The sequence below is a fragment of the Podarcis erhardii genome (assembly GCF_964252035.2).
Source record: "Podarcis erhardii genome assembly, chromosome: 6".
In the NCBI taxonomy this organism is placed as follows: domain Eukaryota; kingdom Metazoa; phylum Chordata; class Lepidosauria; order Squamata; family Lacertidae; genus Podarcis; species Podarcis erhardii.
In genome coordinates this window covers 34974907-34996758 of record NC_138510.1, presented here as the reverse complement: position 1 = coordinate 34996758, position 21852 = coordinate 34974907, and the positions used below count along the sequence as shown (strand labels likewise).

At 44.6% G+C, this 21852-nt stretch overlaps 1 protein-coding gene across 1 annotated transcript in view; it reads right to left on the bottom strand.

Annotated features, from left to right (window-relative positions):
- DENND2C (DENN domain containing 2C) overlaps positions 1 to 20009 on the bottom strand; it is a 56515-nt gene extending 36506 nt beyond the window's left edge. Inside the window, exon 1 of the mRNA XM_081864905.1 lies at positions 19905 to 20009. The gene's annotated coding sequence lies outside the window, so the exon portion shown is untranslated. The remainder of the gene's footprint in view (positions 1 to 19904) is intronic.
- Positions 20010 to 21852: the final 1843 nt, after the last annotated feature.

Below are 21852 nucleotides of genomic sequence, written 5' to 3'. Positions count from 1 at the left end.
TGCAGGGAACATCACTGCTTTGAATATAGGTGTTCCGGTGGGGACTTTGCTTTCTGATAGATATATATATATACAGTGGACGCTTGGGTTGCAAACGTGATCTATGCGGGAGGCACATTCGAACCCGAAGCACCGTGTCTGTCCATGCACAGGTCACGATTCAGCACTTCTGCGCATGCGCAAAGCGCGATTTAGCGCTTCTGTGCATGCGCGAGCACCAAAACACGGAAGTAACCCGTTCTGGTACTTCCAGGTTTGGCGCAATACACAACCCGAAAATGTGCAACCTGTAGCGTCTGTAACCCGAGGTATGACTCTGTGTGTGTGTGTGTGTGTGTGTATTGTTTTAGCTATTTCTGTATATGCAGTTGTTCTGTTTATGTTTTTATTGTAGTGTAAATTGCTTCAGAATGCCTCATTGGAAGCAATTCATAAATGAAGTAAATAGAATAATAACAAAAAATAACAAACATTTAAAATCAACATATGGGAAATTATTGACGTTGAAAAACTGGACAGCTGGTTTTGTCCCTGTCCCCCATGGCTGGCAACTGATGTTCTCCTAAAGCAGGGTGGTCCAACACATGGCCCAAGGGCCACATGCGGCCCTCGAGGCCTTTTTGGGTGGCCCTCAGCAACACTTGATGCCTCCTCCAAACCTTCACACTTCCTTCCAATAGCCAGGTAAGTGAGGTGCTGGCTTTAGCGAAGGAGCTGTGAGGGCTCTGACAGGGTCAGAGTCCTCCCTCCTCCTTCCCAAAGCCTAGTCAGTGCTTTCTCAGCTTTGGGAAGGAGGTGAGAGGGCTCTAGGACACTGCCAGAGCATCCTTTCCAAAGTCCAGGGCCTTACTTACCTAGCATGGCAGTGTGAGGGCAGGGGGAGGCGTGAATTTTTGGCCTCAATCCCCTGCCCCAAGTGACAAGGCAGTGTGTGGCCTGTGGGTTCAATGTCCAAGCACTTTTGAGGCCAACTGGGTATGAAAAGTTAGGTCTCCCTGTCCTAAAGGCAGGAAAAAAATGATGCCAAATGAGGGCTGGTTTTGTCACCTTCCTTTGCTGCAGCAGTTGGGTGTTCCTTGCAGCAGCAGTACAGCCAATCAGTTCATCTAATTAATCCCTTCCGAAGCATTTATTTGGCTAAAAAGGAACCCCCAGCTTAAACCATCTACAGATGTTTAAATACTAATATATCCATCACAAATGTTACATCTTAAATGAGGCACCCCCCTTATCCCTCACATGAGAGAGAATGCCTCTCCCAAGGCACATCTATGCACTACTTTAGAAAGGGGGATATATCCAACAACGTTATTCCATTAGCATAATGACTTCTCCTTTGTGCACGCAAATCTCCTCTCCTCACCTCCCCGCCTCATCTGTTCTAAAGATACCCCACCCTTTGGAGCAAACTGGGGTGGGGATACAAAATACCATGGCACAGGTGGAAATTCTTAAGCTAATGGTACAACTTCATTGGATATAGCCCAAAGGAAGTTATGCTTCTAATTTCAAACATGCTATTTTTAACCATATGCAAATTTAATCTATAGCAGGGGTGGGGAACCAGTGGCCCTTCAACTCCAAGGCCCATCAGTCCCATTCAGCATGACCAATAGTGACAGATGAAAGGAGCTGTAACCCAACACTATCTGGTTCTCCATCCTTGGTCTATAGATCAATCAACGAATCAACTCATATAATTAAATCAACTGAAATTTCTTTAATTGGAATGCAGTCCTGCGGAGTCTTCATGAGGAAGGGCAGCAAAGTCTCTCTCAAGTTAATGACATATCATGTGCAGGAGAGTTTAAATGTCCATAGTCTTCAATTCTGAGTTATATCATACTCAAAATGTATCAGGTTCAGCACAACAAATGCATTCTCAAATGCTTCAACAAACAAGCTTCCCAACACTTTTTGAGGTTCACCTCACATTGCTGGTTTTTGAGCAGCAGTAATGAGTAATGGGTGATGCCCTCCATCAACAAAGATGACACAAATCTGGAGATGAATCAGCAATGCATTAAAACAACAACAACCACCAACCCACCTGCAGCTGTGCGGGGTCTCAAAAACAGAGTGCCCTTCCTGACATCTTTGCCCGAAAGAAGGCAGCTGAGAAGTGGTCTTGCCACATGAAAGGCAGTTCTAATATCTTTCCAGCGCTGAAAGCCAGAACACACTTCAAATGTTTTCCATGAGAAAATTCCCAAAAGGATTCAATTTCCTGAAGCCATGAGTTCCAAAACGAGACTGCTGCCAGCATCATTGGCTATCGCTGCTTTCCTCATTGTTGAGGTCAAGCCCACCCAATGAAGGCACTGCTGTGTCTGCATGACCCTCCCTTGCAGCAATCCTGCTATCACAGCAGAATGGCAGAACAAAGCATTAACACACGTACACACCGTCTCATATTACCAGGCTGCAATTGCAAAAGCCAGCAGAACGCGCACAAATTGATTCCTTGTGACCACATTAGCTTTCCAAGTCACTTTTTGAGATTCCCTTTTCAAATTTGGTTGTGGTGCTTAACTATTTGAGAGAAGGAAAGTTTGCCTGCCTCCGAGAAATGTGTCTAACTGTAGAAGAATGAACAAAAGCAGCTAAATGTTCCCAAATTCCTCCACCCTATCCTGCTGTGCAGTGACTAAAGCCTATCCAACACAACCTGCTCTCATCCACTGTGCTTCCCAACATCACTAATATGGCATCCAAAGTCCCACTTTGAGGAATCCTATTCCAGGGGACTAATCATATTAATTGGAATTGGCCTCCTAGAATTATTACATGGGCTTGCAACAAAACCTTGTATTTTTTTTCCTGAGCACAGGTAGGCCATGTACTGAAAGCGAAACATTTATACATAAAACAAATCAGATTGAGTAAACATGAACCCCTTCTCAGACATGCTGCTCTCTGCCATTTTTGCCTCCAGCTGAACACATGACACTATACTATGGGTAGGGGATTTGTGGCCAGCCAGATGTTGCTGGACTCATCAGCCCCAGCCAGCATCGCCAATGCTCAGGGATGATGGGAGCTGTAATCCAGCAGCACAGGTTCCCTACCTCTGCAGTGAACTATTTCAACTTGTGAACAGGTACAGGGCAGTATACAAATGTAATTAACAACAAGAACAACAACATATTTAGCAGTCTTCTAATTCCCAACACTTGCACTAAGATGACAGAACAGAAGGGGGAAGAGAGGAAGGAGGAGAGGAATGGGGGTTAGAGGTAATAACACAGCTCAAATCAATTTTCCTTTAGTTGTGCTTAGTTATATCCACAAAGGAGCTGGATTGCCACTCCTCCAACATGGAAGTTCAGAGGCAAGGTGTGAAACACAACCAACCCATCCTTCAAAGCCAGGCCATTAGCCCCAGGGGATGCTGTCTGCAGGATCACTCAGCAAAGTGGCAGAGGAAAGAGAAGCATTAAGATCAAAGCTCAGCTTCATCTGAGACCAGTGGTCAGGAAACGCATATTCACAAGAGACTTATCCCAGCAGAGAAACAATTGCCCTGTTACTCCCTTTATCTCCCTGCTTGCAGGATGTTGCTCCTACATGTGAACAATCTGCAGCTGTCATTAAGCAGGAATGGATAGGGACAACTGGCAATAATTTGTACAATAGTGGTAGGCCCTATTCAACCACCACAACTAAGGAAACGGCTGGAGATGCTTATTTATATACTGCTCAGTTTATGTTGAGGTTAATCTATACAACCATGCATGTAAATTGCTTAGGATTTGCACACAAAATCCTACCAAATGAGTATGATCCCAGGGACAGAAGAGTTTGCTTGTGTGCAGAAGAAAAGTATCATGTGAGTTGAACCTGTGATTCCATTTATTTGAGGGCAACCAGAGTGGAAACTGAACTTTTAATCTTCCCCTTTCATTTCTTATCACCACCAACCTCAAGCTAGTCTCTTCATGTTTCATCACTGCTCAGAGAAGACCACAGACAGGGAGGACAAAAGGGAGAAACATGCTAAGAGGAAGGCACATTTGGCAAACCCTCACCATAATCAACTCCTGCCTGGAAACCTATATTCCCACTGTGGAAGGATGTGTGGATCCAGAACTGGCCTCCACAATCACTTACAGACTCACTGTTAAAACCGTGTTTTATGGAAGACTATCTTACTCGGCTATGAGTGATCGTCAAAGAAGAAGATTTTGCTCTAGCTGAGGAAAAAGGAGCATGTGATTTTCCAGACACTGCTGGACTACAATTCCCATCACTCCTGACCATTGGGCTATGTTTGCAGCAACTGATGGAAGCTGGGGTTCAGCAAAATCTGAGGGCTGTAGATTCCCCACACAGTTCTCTAGCTAACGAAGCATTTACCAGCAATTCTCACAGGGCCAGAGTACTTACCTCCATATTATGAGAGATCAAGAGAGTTCTAGGAATCTTCCTGCTCTGCATGCAATGAACTATTAGAATGCAAGTTCCAGAACTCTTTCCTCCCCAGGAAGCCATTGGTTCCTTCATTGCCTGGGACACAGCCAAACTCTGGCCTTGTTTGTGTTGCTCCCTAGTCTCGATCAAGGAGTTCCTTCTTTGTTTCTGCTTTCCTGCAAGCTTATTCCACCAGCTCCTGGCTGGCACTAGTCTCTTCTTCTGTACAGGCCGGTCTAGGAATCTGCCCCAGAAATCAACTGTCTCCTATCCCACCAATTCTACCAGGGCTTGTAACTTGGGCAACCTATGTGATCGGCTGCCTACAGCAGTGTTTACACCAAGGCAAGTGTTGGTGAGTGGGCTGTGTATGAGCGGGATACAAATGTGGAATCTTTTTTGTGCAATACCAGAAGCAGGGCTGACCCTAACATTGGGAAGAGGGAAGTTGTTGCCTCAGAAAGCAGGGGCTGGGATACAAGGAATGGTGGAGATGATAGGCAGCACTGGGTGTGCCATTTAGCCCACTCTGTGTCCCCTAAGGTAGAGAGCCCTGTTCTCAGACGCAATGGATGATGCTATCCAATTTACACTGCTGAAGTAAAATTCAACTGCAAGTCCGGTTAGCTTCTATATGTATCTTGTCCTATACTTGAGGTGGCAAAATATCTTGGGCTGGCCCTGACCATAAATCCACATTTAGATAATTCGTATCCTGGGATACCTGCACACCAGCCCATAGCCTGATATAAGAGATTCTGTCTCAGTGAGAATAAAACAAATGAAATCAGCCTGCCAGCTGCAAGGCCAATGTTCTCTGGCCAAACCACAGGCATGCTGAGCAGCCTACACAAGCCACACAGACGCAGTTGTGCACAGTGGCCTTCTGTGAGGACATTGTCTCCCATGGGAGTAAGAGGTCAGCTAAGCTTTTATCTGACTGCACAGCACCCATCCCAAACAGCAGTTTAAGATCCTGGTGCTTTCTTCCTGGCTGTAAACACTGCCCTTGCCCACTGCAAAATGCAACAGAGTATTTCATTTACGCAAGGATTGGTCACGTTCTTTGGCTAATCAAAGATCTCTCAACCCTGCTTGAGTGAAATACAGTGAGAAAAATTGCTATGTCACCATTCAGAATTATAGTTGCAGGATTAGCTTTTTCATCGGAGATGGGGAACCCACAGCCTTCCAGATGTTGCTAGACTACAAGTTCCAGGATCCCTGAACATTAGCAGTGCTGGAGGGGGCAATGGGAGTTAGAGTTCAACAACAGCTGGACACCTACAGATTTTTCACCCGGCCCCTGTTCTACACAAAGCAGAATGCATTTCCTCTATTTATTATTCTTATAACCCACTCTTCCTTTAGAAAACTCTGAGCAGTTTATACAAGGCTCTCAGTGCACTCACTGATCCATACCCACTTAACTTCAACAATGAATGGTTTATGTCAGGAGTGGCTAATTCATAATTCAGGAACCTAATCTGAACCCCTCCCCAAAAGCACATTTTTCTGATCCTCTCAAGACCCCACTGAGTTTGGCAGTGGCAGCAATAAGGTGGAAAAAATAGAGGAGACACAGCACTGAAGTGGGTAAAACCCAGCATCCTGACACAGATGCAAATCACTCCTCCCTGGTCATTAAGACTGATCATTTGATCATTGGAGATGGAGTAATAATATTGCCCCTGCTCATCTGCCCCAAGCTATGGGCAAGTGAAAGTGGCCCCACCCATCATTGGCATGTGGCCCCCAGAGGATTGGCCAAGGCTAAGGGCAGCCCTTGGTCCAAAAATGTTGGCTGTCCTTGCTTTACCTGAAGTTGTTAATGATCGTCCATCCAGGCACTGAAACTTGGTTCACATCTTCTTCACTTTAGCAATTGTATAGCAATGAATGTGCCCACAACATTAACTAATCAGGGCATGTAGCATGGATCTTGTAATGCTTTACGTTGACCTTGCATAAGTACGGCATCAGAAGAACCCTCAGCACTTTAAAAGCCAACACTGACTTCCTACCATTGCTAATATCTGAGTCATCCCAACTTGCCTTTTCAAGGAACAAAAGTCCCAGTTTCTTTTGATGATCATCAAATCCAACCAAAAAGAAAAAAGAAAAAAGAAAAAGGCCTCAGCTAAGCTGGTATCAATCCAAGACACCCTCTCAGTAGAACATTTGTTGCCCCATGTGGCTACGGAAAGAGTGAAATCAAATGCCAAACATGACTGGTTATGGATGAATCAAGGAAGAGAAATGCTGGCTCTGAAGCACGTAATTCACCTCTGCCAGTCCAGGCAAGGACAAGAGCCGAACAGCACTTCCTATGATGCATCTTCCAAGTTGCAAGTAGCAAGAATTGCTAAATACTGTAAACAAGAGGCTTGCATCACAGCCATAGTGAAATGACACTACCGATCACTCATGCCTGATGAAAGTGCACCAACGTGGCCAGGGATGCATTGATTACTACATGAGTGCCGACTTGAGACAGCTCTTCCATCCCATTAATCAGTGGGATGTGGGCTGAGGCAGTCACAGGAACAGAGTTATCTGGGTAAAGGCCAAGTTCTTTTGCAGCAGGCTCCTCTCAGAAATGCAAGGAGGTAATGTTATAGAACTGCATGGAACTGCCTTGGTTCATCATTTGGAAAATGCAGGGTGGTATTCAACTAAGATTTCAACTAAGATTTACTAAAATTAATGGACCTAACTTAGTCGGGTTCATTAATTTCAGTGGGTCCATGCTGAATAAAATTTAGTTGAATACCATCCCCAGACTTCAAAACCTCACAAATGTGTTCCCCACTTGAAGCTCACAAATGTGTTCCCCACTTGAAGCTCATTAAACAGATCCATACATAAATACACACACAATGTATCTGTGTCCAAAGTGGAGAAGACCGTCCACCCAAAATAAAAATTTGATAGGCTTGGGAACTAAGACCTGTGAAACAAAGACTCATATGGATTCACACTATTTATATAGGAACCTAACATTTTTCCAGAACAAGGAATTAGGTGAATTAGCCAAGATAAGAGAGAAGAGGAAGCAGTCAAACGTATTCTGCAGCACTACATACCAAAGTCCAGCCACACTGCTATTGTCTTAAAACTTTCTCACACAGTCCTTCTTGAAAAAAGTCCAATCTTTTGGGGAAGCAGGTTTATTGTGCAAGACCTCCCAATCAACTATAATTGCACGACCTAAATTTGCCAGTATGCATTTCAATCCCACCCAAAACAGTAACAGTCTGTAAGCTCCTATAGATAGGTACAATACTTTTGGCCAAAAGAAACATACAGTAAGGTTAAACTAGATGAAATGTTGGAGATCTAATCACAAATCTCCTATGTCTTTACATATCTTTTAAAGATAGCCAGAGTGGGGGTGAGGATCTGGACCCTGCAGGAGGAGGTTAACCTTTTCACCCACATTACATTTTCTAAATGTAAACCAAGCCCCAACCAAGGCTACCATCTGTCCTGTTATGGAGAACACACTGGCATTCATTAACTGTCACTAACAGGAAAAATGACAGCGGTGGGACAGGGGAAGTATAGAGTGCAGATTCTCAACTGCAGATTCTCAGTGAAAGAGTGCAACACTTTCTTTCTCCATCAGCCATCTATCTCCAATGATCTGGGGTGGGATGCACTGGATGCAGTAGCATATTGTCTTCCTCCCCTCCCAATTCTTTCAGGAATATTTCTCCAACTGGGCTATGTTGAGTTGTTTCCTCTCCTAGGACAACACAAGGGATGGTGGGCAATGCAAAACATCATTGTTAACTTATAAACATCTCTAGGAGCTGCCCTTCCTGAAGGACCCCCACCTGAATGCTCTGGGCAGTGGAATACAAAGACCCGGGAGTCCTAACTTTGCAAGGGCTTCCTTCCATTACTGGGGATCAGATGACCCCAGTCACCAAGACCAAAGTTAGAAGAACTTTAGAGCCAACAAAGATATTGCATGTGGATATATATTACACCCCAATATTATTTTTAATTTAAAAAAAAACCTCTTGGTGAAGAAAGATTAGGAAAGGAAAACCAGCTTGGGGGAGGAGGGGCAGCAACACAAGGATGCTGAATCCTTTCCCTGGCAGCTCATTTTTTCCAGCACTAGCTCTTTTACCCACACACAGCTCTAAACACATGTTAGACCCACACCTTCTTCAAGAGACTAATAATTTTCCTGATGCAACTTGTTTAAGGGAATTCAAAACATCACTTAGGAATAGCACATGCAGTACTCTCTCTTTTCCTCATTCACACAAAATACATAAGAGTTGAAAAGGAGACTTAATAAATACGCAAGAGGCGAAAAGTATCTTGACACTGTATCAGGGTAATTCACTCACAGGAGCGGGGTGGGGGGGGGAGAGGCATTGTACTATAAAAGGGAAGCTGTACCTAAACTTTAATTACACTTTCACCTCTTGGTGCATTGGGATCAAGCTAAGCATGTTAAGGGTTCATTAATTTATACTAACTAATAGTCTCAAAGAAAACAGGAGCCATTTCAATAGCACTCCAGGCCTTCACCATAAGCCAAACCAACAAAAGGCGTCAGGAGAGCTCAATGACGCCTCATCCTCGTGGGTGATCCACCAGAGGGAATAAAAGTTTAACTTTATCTAAAAATATCGTTCACTGTTTGTAAATAGACAGCCCATAAGAAACACCCTGTTTCACTCATCCCCAGCAAAGGTGTGGGCACAGGAAGAGTGACTCATCTGGGGCACTAAGTAGGGATAGAACTGGTTTCGGCTCTAATCCCAACGTTCCTCCCCCAGAATTCATCACCCATCAATTCTCCCTCCCCGTTCCGTCACACGCCTGACACTCTCTGCCCTTAGACCCACAGCCAGAGACCGCAGTAGATTCAACAGCCACAGAACCTCCCCCATCACATCATGACAGCAGAAAATGCCACAGAACTACCCATGGAGGAAAGAGAAAGCAAATCTACAGCTTGACTTTTTCCTGCTGAACTTGTCCTGTGGAAATCAGTGAAGCGTGAGCACTTAACTGTGCTCTTCAGTTTTCAATGATTTCAAAAGGCAGATTTTAAAGTTTCTGGGCAGCATCCAACGTTTTTACCGCAAGGCCCCAGTTCTCTCCCTCTGGGCTCTTACTTCCTCCACATTGTCCATCAGCTCACTGCTCTTTGGAAAGTATTCCAAAATTCCACAATGCGCTGTCTGTTGAATCCTTGTTAACTAAATGCAGGCTCCTCGCAGGTGTCAGCAACTTTTAGCAGGGTTTGATGCAACTCCCTGGCAAGGCTCCTAATGCAGGCCTGCAACAGGGTTTCTCCTAGGTCAAGGAAAGGAAGGGAGGCTGACTTGGGACCCTGGATTGTTCTTAAGGAGGCAGGGGATGGTTAAATCACTGTGCCTAGATACAGTAAATACAGGACACTATGCAGTATGTGACTGAGTTTAAGCTGTAGCAGTTTGCTTTATACTTATTTACACTTACACAGAAAAATGGCAAATGGAGGAGAAAAGAGAATGACTGAAAAGCAGGATTTTTTAAAAAAAATAGCAAAAAGTGGCCAGAACAAGAGAATATAGGAACCATCCCACTGTCTGGAAAGGTCACTCCCAGGTTCACAATGAAAAGCTATTTTTAAATGTTGACAGCCAACGAAGGGAGCGTTGCCCAGAGAGATCCAGTGAGAAATTTAAAATTTTCATGTAGTTGGGATTGGGTACAGGGGCACCCACCCCACCCAAACCCAAATGGAGCAACACCCATTAAGAACTAAGACAAACCCTCCCTCCAACAGTCACTGTGGGTTTTCCTGCTTTGTGCTTCTCCCTGCCTTTGCTCCTCTACTGACACAGGTATCTGGTTATAGCTCCAGTGTGGATATTCTCATCTCCCTGAAGGTTTTAGTCAAACAATTATTATTATTAAAGCACCTGTATTTAAATGTTTATTTGATGCCTTAATAAAAACCTATTTTATTTTTTTATGGAAGCATGTTCTGGGTAACAGTGAGGAGTGCCCTTGTACCACAGATTACAAGTCACAGGATTAAGAGGTCCATTTTATTCTGCACTGGTCAGACTCCATCTGGAACACAGTGTCTAGTCTTGGGTGCTGCACTTTAAGAATGGTATAAACAAATGGGAACAGGGCCAGAGGACAGCAACAAAGATGGCCAGTGGTATGGAAAAGAAATCCTATGAAGGGACTGGGTACCTTTAGCCTGGAGGAGAGAAGACATGAAGGGAGGGAGACTCATAATAGTACTCTTCAACCTCTTGAAGAACTGACACACAAAACAGGGCAAAGACTTGTACTCTGCTGCCCAGAGAACAGGATTTCTTCCAATCACCTTAAGTTACAAGCAGATTTTGGTTTGATATCAGAAGAAACTTATTGAAGGTTACAGGATCTTGACAGTTACCTGGAGGGATGGTGAACTGTTCTTTACTGGAGGTCTTCAAGCCAAAGATGAACATCTGTTAAGGATGCTCCATCTCTGGATTTCCTGTGTTAAGCTTAGAGGGACTACAAGACCTCTTTCAACTCTGTGGTTCTATATGTGTTTTCGAATGACCTGTTTATTGAGTATTCACCCTGTTTACAAGGAGAATAGACAACCTTGGCTGTGTAATGAGCATTCATTCTGACTTATTTCTAGGGAGGAAAAATGACATTGTGTCAAAGGAAGAGTTATCTCACACTTTCCAGTGGACTTTACGGTTACTTTCCTTATCACAAACACTCTGATCTTTTGGGGGAAGTAGGCTTGTTGTACAAGAGTTCCAAGTCAGCTTTAATCCAAATTTACTGGTATGTGGTTGAATCCCACCTAACATAATGACAGTTTAGAAGCATCGTACAAGGACCAGCTAATTAGTAAACTGCACAGCTTGATAAGGAAATGGAAGGGAAGTGATTGATTGTCACAAGAGCCACCTTATCACTGCTCTGCCATACAGCTGGTTTCTCTAGAAATAAATAGGAAGAACTTATTGCTCCTAGGTCTGATTCAATTTGAAAGTTTGCACGTGTCCTAAAAGTGGAAAATGTGAGTCCACAACTGGATCACCTTTCAATGAAATTGCAAATAGGGTTGATGGCTCCCTCCGCTGTCACTGACAAAACATTCTGTGACTACCACCACCAAAGGGGTGGGGCCTTTTTGCTGCACATATATTTTGAGATCCAGGAAAGTGACACCTGTTGAGCTCCTTCTGGTTGGCAAGAAACTTGTCAGATTAAAGGGGGGGAAACAAGTTGACAACCATAGATGATACAATGCTAAAAACAATTGGCCTCAATGTAACCAGAGAATAATTTTCAGTGTCCCAAAAGCAAGAGCACTTTATTATGCAATGTTTTCTGTTTCCTACTAGTAACCACTAGTCCCTGCCTCTTTGTACTGAGAAACTGCTTTCTCTTTCTCTCTGGATTTCAGCAGATGCTTCTTGCAAGGTCACCGTACTTCAAAAATGAGGAATGCTGCTTTTTTCAAAGCTCCCTCCTACACAATTATCTAAGGTTATCTGAGCCCTTTCCTCCATGGCACCTGGCTATCCTAGTCTGTGCGGAAATTTCTGTGCTTATTCGAGGACAGCTTCTGTTCCCTAGTCGAGGAAGTCTTGGTGAAGACTCTTGTAAAAGAGTTCTTAATCTTAAGCAGAAAACTGTGAGAAACCAACAGCTTGGATTGCAGACATTAATAATGAGGGGTGGGTCCTCCATGTCTGGCTTTCCTCTCACTCCGGAGGGAGCGGAACACACAGACACACAAGCATATACAGCTCTCCCATCTACAAAGTAGGTCACTGGCTCAGAGGCAGGAACAGCAATCCTGACCTTTGCCTAGCTAGGCTTGGGGCTGGAGGGGCACCTGCTTGCAGAGGAAAAGAAACCGGTGCATCCTCAGCCTTGGCTTGCACATGGAATTCCAGCACTTGCTTAGCTTGAGGACAAAGCTCTAGTTCTCTTTGTCGAAAGGCCATGTGTCTCACAGGTAACCAAGGAGCCCCAACTGTGAGGCAGTTTCACAAGAGTGACAAGCGGTGAAAAGAATTGAGCCAAGACATTGGGTACTGGAGAAAGGCCAAAGCTCAATGCTAGAGTATCTGTTTTGAATGCAGAAGATCCCCTATTTGATCCCAAGCATTTCCACATAAAGCAGAGAGAGACTCAGTGCTTGAAACCCTGGAGAATTATGGCCAGACATTGTAGACTTAGATGGTCAAATGGTCTGACTAAGGTGGTTTCCTATGTTCCCATGAACCTAAGTTATTCAGGCACTACCCAAAGAAAAGAAAAAAGTGCTTAATTCCCACTTTGATCCCATAGCAGGCCGGAAGTAGCACAATAAGGACTAAACTTTTATTGGGATTATTTGTATGGTTTTAAATAGATTTTATATACGTATATAGTTTTACTTCTAACAATGTTTAATTGTTTTTTTCTATGTTTTTAGCAGTTCTCATTTTTATATGTAAGCCTCCTTGAGTCCCATCAGGTAGAAAGGTGGGGTATAAATATAGAAACAACAACCAGAATAATAATAATCTAAATGATAACAACTATTATTACTACTACTTTCACCTGCCCTTCACCAAAAAGATACAGGGCAGGTCACAGTAATGCAAAATACAATTTTAAAAAAAGAACAACAGTTTTAAACAGATATGTGAGGCCAGTCAACTTATTTGCCTTTTGAGTGTGTGTGGGGGGGGGGTGTTTCTTGCAGAAACAGTCAGTATGGGGGACCTAATTCTGAGCAGGACTTGGGAGCGGGCTCTTCACCCTCTGCCACACCCTGGAGTCACAGATCACGTCTGGAGCCCCACATGTGCAATTTGCACAGAGAAAAATATCCTATTATAGAGAAAGCTAAAACCCTGCCCCACCCATAGCCCACTGCAGGGTCCCCATCAGAATACCACACTAGACATTTCTACAAGAAAAATCCTGCACTCAGTGTAAAACCAAGTGATTAATGCCATGTGTAGCTTGGCCCCAAGACAGAAATGTCAATTCTAGGATACAGAAAAAAGCTAAATGAGGAACCAGTTTAAAAATGTGTTCCAGAGAAGGAAAATTCTACTAAATTTTTCTTATCCTGCTCCCCAGAAGTGTAAAGTTTGACTATTTAAAATAAAATAGAAAACAAAATGCAAACAGAAAATATGTTATTTCTAACAGCAGCAAAGGATCTAACTGACAGAGGTATCATTTCCCAGTTCACTCTGCTATGAGACTCTTGGAAGAGGGAAAACCCTACCACACAGAGAGAAAGCTGGCTCTCTGCTGCTCCAAGCTGTGATATGAACAGGAATATAAAGCAATCCAGCTAGCTAGCTAACACCCTTTCCCTCCTGTCAGTAGGCCAGGGCAGATTCAGGCTAATACTTTGGCAAAGAGCCTAGAGATTTACAGTTGACACAAAACAGCAGAAAGGAAGCACTTCACTGAGACAACACAACCTCTTGGAATCTATATCGATACAAACTTGCAGGGCTGGGCTCTCCCAGGGGAACACACAACACAATAGGGTCTTATGGTACTGTGGAAGCATGTTACACAAGTCATCCTGCACAGCTTCTTCTGAGCATCATCCTTGCCCTCACATTCTAGGGTTACTGGCTCCTCTCAAGACAAGCTGCAAGGAACTTTCCAGAAAAGATCAAAATGATTTAAATCACATTTCCTATTCTGTAATCCATGTACTCTCCCTCCATACAAATATGCACACTGTTTGGTTGCTACTATTTCAATTAAAACATCTCAATGTGCAAATAAACACGCACTTTATACTAAGAGCAAAATCCAAAACCTTTCATTCCACAGCCATCACTACAAAACTATTCCTGCTAGGAGAGAAAGGAGCTACAGTTAGATGCGTAGATTTTTGTTTAGCTCTCTGTACATATATGCAAGGACACAAGGCAAGATCATGCGCTTGAAGACTACCTGTCTGCAATGTTCTGCACACTTCTATGGGAGTAAGACCCGCTTATTTCTGAATCGTAGTTACAGGATCAAGAGATAAAAAGTGCACAGCACTTTCACTAGAAAGTGTTGGTAGTTAATGGGCAGAACACTGTCCATGCAACAGAACTTCATCTGGAGGGCCTCAGGTTCCCCAGCCCTGGTTTATGGAGTCTAAGGAGATCTTTCTGCTTTTCCCTCTAAGGAAATTATGCTAATGGCAAATGTGAGCTCATACTGAAGTGACTGTTTCTCACAGTTCAGCACAAGACGACAGCTGCACTGCACCAGCAAGAAAGGTCACAGAGCAAAAGTGATTTTGTCAGACTTTGGTCATCAATCCCCCTAAACAGATGTGGTGGGGTGCTTAACTCTACAGGCAAGAAGATGTATGTGGGGTGAAAAATGGGAGAAGGGAAATAGTATCCTAAAACTGGTACTCAAGAGCTGGGGTGAGGCGGTTGCCTGGGACAGTGGATCTGCCTGCACACCCACACAAATGCCTGCCTGCCGCACACCTCTTTTTAGTCCCTTGCTCACCGCAGACAGAGTGTGTGTGTGTGTGTGTGTGTGTGTGTGTGTACAGCAGTGTGCATGCATCGCCATGCAGCATTTTCGGTTTTGTCTAGGGCTGTCAAATGTCCTGGGCCAGCCCTGTGGCCAGATCCAACAACCTTATCATCCTAATCTTGCAAATGTGGTGAAGTTAGAAGAATGTGTATAGAAGCCCAGGACATTTTGCTGCTGGAGGTGAACAACAAGATACGCACATACAAACCCCAGTTCCATGTACAGCAGCTACCTGGGCTGACAATTGAATCTTGCCTCCATACTGGTGATGGGACAGCATCATTCAACATACTTGAAAGCAGCAGGTTAGCTTAGGGAGGGGTGTACGACAGTTCACACACAACACGCGCAACTCTGTCCTCCAATATTTCACTATGGCTTGCTCACTGCTCCATCTGACGCCTGATGCTTCTCACTCAAATAGATTTTGCAATGCAGCAGCAGTGCCAGAATACATAGCAGGAGCAAAGCAATGCATCTACACACAAGAAACCTTCTGGAGAGCATGGCCTGGCCTGGCCGCCTCTCTTCCTACTAGCTCGATCACAGGCCTTCCCAATGGCACTTTCTGTGATGTACTGGGAGAAGTTGATGAGGCAAGACTGAAAGAGAGCCCAGGACAGCAACCATTGCTGCTTCCAGCACCCTAAATGTGGAGGATGGGAATGGCCAGGAGACTCAGCCGAGAGGATTCTGAGAAGAAATGGCCAGGGAAGGCTGCTGCCATCATGCTACCTCCAGCATCTGCAACCTGAGGCAACTGCCTCAATCTGCCCATTGTTGGGGCCAGTCCTGAAGGAATGCAAACTTCTAAAGAGGACTTGACAGCGGGTGCGAGTGAAACCCTTATTTTGAAGGAAGGATGCAGGGTTGCCACTTCTCCCACAACAATGCTTCAGGTGTAAAAGAACAAGAGGCTTCTTCAGCTCATCTTCCAACAATCTTAACACTCAACACTTTGCAAACACAGAAATTAGAGACAGCCACTGCTTGCAGGTCTCCTTTCACAAGCACGCATAAAAGGTCACTGATTCTGAATGCTGATTTCTCATATCACACTGGAATATCAAACCTTTTAAAAAATAAGATATCAGAGTCAAATGCTATCATCACACCATCATGAGTCACTTAAAGCCATCACAGCTTCTAATTCCCAGTAAAATACATCTGTATGTCTAAGCAGGGGTTAATCTTGCCAATCCATGATGTGGCAGATCAGAGCAATCTGTCTGTGGACTGCCAAAATCTTAGGGAATTCGAAATGTAACAGTTTTGTGAGACTGATACCTCAAGCTAATGATGGAAGAAGAACCTCCATGATCCATAGAAATGGCGTATTCTTTAAACCAGTCATCCCAGCACAGGTGCTGCAAACCTCAACTACAGCCACTCAACTGGAAAATTGCTTGTGAATGGAAGGTGAGATCAAGTGGCTGTGCATATACATTTTGCAGAATAAGTAGCCTTGCCATTTTAAGTGTTCTCCACAGATGAACAAACCAGTTTTCCAATGAAAAAGATAAAGCAGCAGTACAGGCATCACCCACAACAGAAACACAATATTGCTAAAGCTACAAACAAATGGTGATTATGAAGGATGTTTCACAGGCTATTTCAAAAGGGCACACAAAGCCAGCCAGACTTGACCCAGGAAAACTAGCTTTAAATCTTCACTGTACTATGAACTCATAGACCCTCTCTTCAGTCTCAGTTCCCAAATGCAAAAGTACCAGTAATTCTGCTCTACCTCTCAGCAAGGAGATAATTGCTAAAAATGATAAACTAATTTGTCTAATTATATTTTGATCAATTGTACATTTACAGAAGTCCCAGTAATCAAATGGGACTTTATTCATTAAATTCAAATGATTCAATACCACCCTTCCATCATACCAAAATTCTAGGCAGATGAATTAAACAGCAGATGAAATTTAAAAGAGACTACAATTTGCACAATTAAGTCAATAAAATCTATTAAAACATCTGAGTATTTATTTTTAATTAGGGAGTGCTTTGCATTTAAACACCAGCCTGGTAGCCAGAGGTGAGGTAAGAAGGAACTGGATGCAGGAATACGCATGGAATTGCTTGCAGATAGGTGTGCAGGCTGGTGGAGGAGGCACAAAGTGCTCTGTCTCTCCCTCCTGTGTACCTAGCACAAAAGTGTGGTGGGTTACTGCAGGAGGGACAGCACTATCTCCATCCCCTTTGCCAGTCTGCAGCACGGTGGTAATGTTTTTTAAAAAAGGTTTTACAGACTAGCAACTTTTGTGGGTTTATTTACAAGTCTGGCTGCCAAAATGATAGCAGTGCTGGTGCCAGGTGATCCTCTTTGAAGAGTGCATTCCATAACTAGGTTGTCACTGCCAAGAAAGCCCTATCCTTTATACATGGTATTTGCACCTCAGGTTAAGTACTTAATTCGTTCTGGAGGTCCGTTCTTAACCTGAAACTGTTCTTAACCTGAAGCACCACTTTAGCTAATGGGGCCTCCTGCTGCTGCCGTGCTGCCGGAGCCCGATTTTTGTTCTCATCCTGAAGCAAAGTTCTTAACCTGAAGCACTATTTCTGGGTTAGCGGAGTCTGTAACCTGAAGTGTATGTAACCTCAAGCATATGTAAACTGAGGTACGACTGTAATGGGTCAAAAATATATATAGAGAGAAAATCTGACTTTCCAAGCCAATCCAGTGCCAACAAAACAGGGAGTTCCCTCCATCTCCCCCATATTTCTTTTAACTGACAAGTGTACATATGAAAAGAAAGAAAAAATATTTCTGCATTTTTTGAAAGGACAGAAAACTTTCACATCTTTTCCTGTAAAAAGCTCCCAAAGCCAGGAAAAACCTCGGTACTTCCTCTGTTATTTGAAAGCTCCACACAGCAAAACAATATATCTTTCCTACCACCACAGTATTAAGAGTTGCAGTTGCTTGCATTTGTCTGCTCTTCAAATTCATAACCGCAACCTAGTATCCAGGTTCACAGATACCCCCTCAGCAGGCTGAAGAATCTGACAACTCAATAAAAGTCCTGTCCCTTTTGACCCCTCAACCAGGCTGTTGCGGCATTATTCAAAACTCCTGATCCAACATTTTCCCTTTGTTTCTCTATTAGGAAAAGAACCATTGTCATTCTCTCCTAAATATAATAAAAGGTCACAGGACACCATTACTCCATTTCCTGGTTTTGCTGTGAAACTGCTTCAAAACAGTGCGGCGAGGGGGGGGGGGATCCACTGTTTAGACACTTTGACTCTCCTCCAACCCAAACCTTTTGAGTTTGCACAGATGTTAGAGCAAAGAGTGTTGGCTTCACCTTCACTCAGAAAGCTGTCACATGCCTCCATTTAATCCAGAGTGATAAATCTTCCTCAGAGGACACCAGCATTTGTATTTCAGAAAGGATTCTGGAGAATCTGAAAATCCCCACTTTAAACATTTGTTCAGTAGACCATATGGCAATCTTGAACCACAAGAATAATAGCATATATGGCACCCTAAAATGCTATAGTACTGGGGTTCAATATCAGGGTAGACTTGGGATACATTTTCCATTTTGGTAACCCCAGTAAGAAGAATTAGCAAAGTATTCCTTTGACAACAACACTGTGGTGGTCAGTGACTTTGTATTAATTTGGGGCTAGATGCACAAGCAAAATTCCAAGTTCCCAACTATACTGGAAGGACAGAAGGCATTCCTGGAGAAATCAGTCAACTTTTCCCACCACCAACCTGCACTGACAGCAGAGCTCACTACTATCTTTGGGAGAGATGTGCATGGGTGTAAGACCAGCATGGTACGCATGTGAACTGTCAGGGCTCAAACACCACAAGCACATACAAATTCCCAAATTAGCAAGGCATATGTGTGCCCTGATTATTTAAGATAGTCAAAAGACTCATAGCAAAACATTTTCCTTTATAACACCCTATTTGGCTGCCTGAACGGGTAATACTTCAAAACTCAGCAATTACAATTAAGCTAATATAATAACTTATGAAGAAGGATCAGTCCAGCATCCTGTTTCTCACAGTGCCCAAAAAGAAGCCCACACAACACGACGGCAGTAGCCTTTTCTGGCCATTATTCTCCAGCAAGTTATATTCAAAGTCACAGGCTTTCCAGTCCTGGAGATATTAAACAACCATAATGACAAGTGGCCATTGCTACTCTTATCTTCCATTTATTTGTCGAATCCCCTCAGAAAGCATCCAGGCTGGTAGCCTTCACCACATCTTGTGACAGTAAATTCCATCGTTTATGTGCTGTGCAAATCAGAACTTCCTTTCGGTACTATCATTAACAAGTACTGTTATTATGTATAAAACACCAGTTACGCACCCTATTACACAGATTATTTAAGAGCAGCAAGGCAAACCAGCTTACAAAGGCATCCCAAGTATCTGCCAAGCAGCCACCAGCATTTTATCTGGGCATGTTTACGACCCCTGAAAATCGCTATCACGCTCTTTCTCTCTCTGAAACCCCGGCTTGCAGGGAAGGCGCTCTGCACACGCTCAGGCGCCCTCCATTTCTTCCTTCCCATGCCTCCTTAACACTCACGAGAGATGCCGGTTGTGAGGAAGGGTTCAGCTTAAGCCCTGCCAAACAAACCAGACCCCCACACAGAAGAAAACGCCTCTCTGTTTCCGGAGTGTCTAGTCCTCACGGCCTCTCCCCACGGGGGGGGGGCGGGGGAGATCCCTTGGGACCGGGCGGGGTGCCAGCCCCAATCTTTCCTGAGGCCGGTCAGGTCCGTCCTCTCATCCTCCCGAGGCCTCGGTGTCCCAGAGGGCTGATAGGGAGGCAGGCGGCAGCAGCGCCCAAAGCGGCTCTCCAAGGGGGCAATAACCCGGAGGGCGCCTCGCCAACCAGCTCCGAGCCCAGGCAGGCGATACCTCCAAGGGGCCCCCAGGCAGACAGCCCCCCACGTCTCTCACTCACCAGCTCCCATGGCGGCAGCGGAGGCACCCGCGCTCCCCACCGGCCAACTGCACTCCGGGCTCTTCGGCTCGCTCGCAACTTTGCAAGCAGCCACCAGACGCGCTCTCCGGAGCGGGCACATTTGGCCAAGCCTCCATTGGCTAGCGCCTGCGTCGCTCCGACCTCAAGCCCCGCCCCCGCCTCGCCTTATATGGACTCCCGCTTACTCTGCTTCTCTCTCCCACCCCGCGGTACACGTGGGCGCCGCTGGCCCTGCAGATCTGCCGAGGTGGAGGCTCGGATCATTCTGGCGCGCTGTGCCCCTTTTTGCAGCGCCGCGCCCGCCCTCGTCTCACCCGGGGATGGTGAATAAGGATGAGTTTCAGGCAGCAGAAAGGCGAGCAGCCCCGCCGCGGGTAGGAAACGTCTGAAGCTTTACAGGCTTCTTGGCAGTGGGATGTCCGAGCTTCCTTGACGGGGCGGCTTCACACAGTCCACATTCAACACGTGCACAGCGCAGTTTCTATGCATCATGGAATGGGAGTGCTGGTGCTACAAGAGTCTTCAGAAAAACACTCGAAGGCTCAAGGTTATGATGAACCTTTTTCATCCATGAGGTGGCAGATAAAGCATTTTTTAAAACCCTCAAGCTGTATTCCAGTCTTGTTTTAAAAAAACAACTACTAGGCTTTTCAACCACTGCCATGATAACTCATGAAAAAATATATGAACCCTACAGATAATTATGATGAATGAATGAATGAATCGATTCATTACACTCACAGACCAGAAATATGGACATAAAAAGCAACCGAGAACATGCAAATCTATATAGGTTAAATTTGTACTCTGTTAAGTTAAGCACAATAAATAATCCGGATATAAAACAATTAAAATTATGATGGCTCCCTAGAACATCTTGCTCAGGATTCACTCAAGCAATGTCTGCACTTCCAGGAAGAAATTTTTTGTTTGTTGCCAAAGCTGAAATTATCTGAGCAACGCTTCCACTGCCACCACCTGAAATCTTGTTCCACACACCCACGAGCAAAACGCCCTGCAGAGTCACCCACTGCACACTCATCCTCAGGTGCTGTAGTGGCACTATGCCCACCGACAGGCACCAGCCAGTTAGGCTCACGTGACCCACACTGGGATGTGTAGCTGTGAGATAGATAGGCTCTGCTAGGCTTAGCAAATACCTTGCTCCCTCTCGTTCCCATGGGAGAATCCATCAGACAGGATAGAGGGCTCAGGCAAGGCGGAGAGGCCCATTTCACCCAGGGCTCATGTCAGCAAATGGGAAAACCAATTAGAAGCAAATGGCAGCAAGCCGTTGTAATAACTAACACACAGTTATTGTTTAAAGTAGTGGTTCCCAATTAGGGGTCCAAGGAACACACCCAGGGGGTCCGCGGCACCATCCCCTAACAGGGACTCACTTATCTTGTTAACTGCACCATGAAAGCTTTCCACAGATCACCCAGCCTCTGCTGATATCCAGTGCCTGCTTGCTGGCAGGGGGAAAACTTGGTGAAAGAGTTGCTAGATGGCAAGTGAACTGATATAGGGCACAGTTTTTCAGCTCTTGTGACTGGAGGGGAATGGGGGGAAAGAGGGCAAACGGCTCACGTGCTTATTTTAAAAAATGTAAGGGGTTCCTTCCCCTTGCTCTCTATTTTTTAACTGAAAATAACTTCCAATTGCTTTCAACGGCTATCAAGTTTTGAGGGCCCTCCCACTGCTTGTAGGTGGGGTTTTCAGTGAATCTTGCCTTATGAATTTGGGATTCATGACTCATCTTGGAAGTCCAACACAGGAATTAGCTTAGCAAATTCCCACTATGATTAGCACAACAGCTCACCCTCTGATGATGTAGTTTAGTGCTAGGGCTGGGCGATACAGTGGTACCTCAGGTTAAGAACTTAATTCGTTCTGGAGGTCTGTTCTTAACCTGAAACTGTTCTTA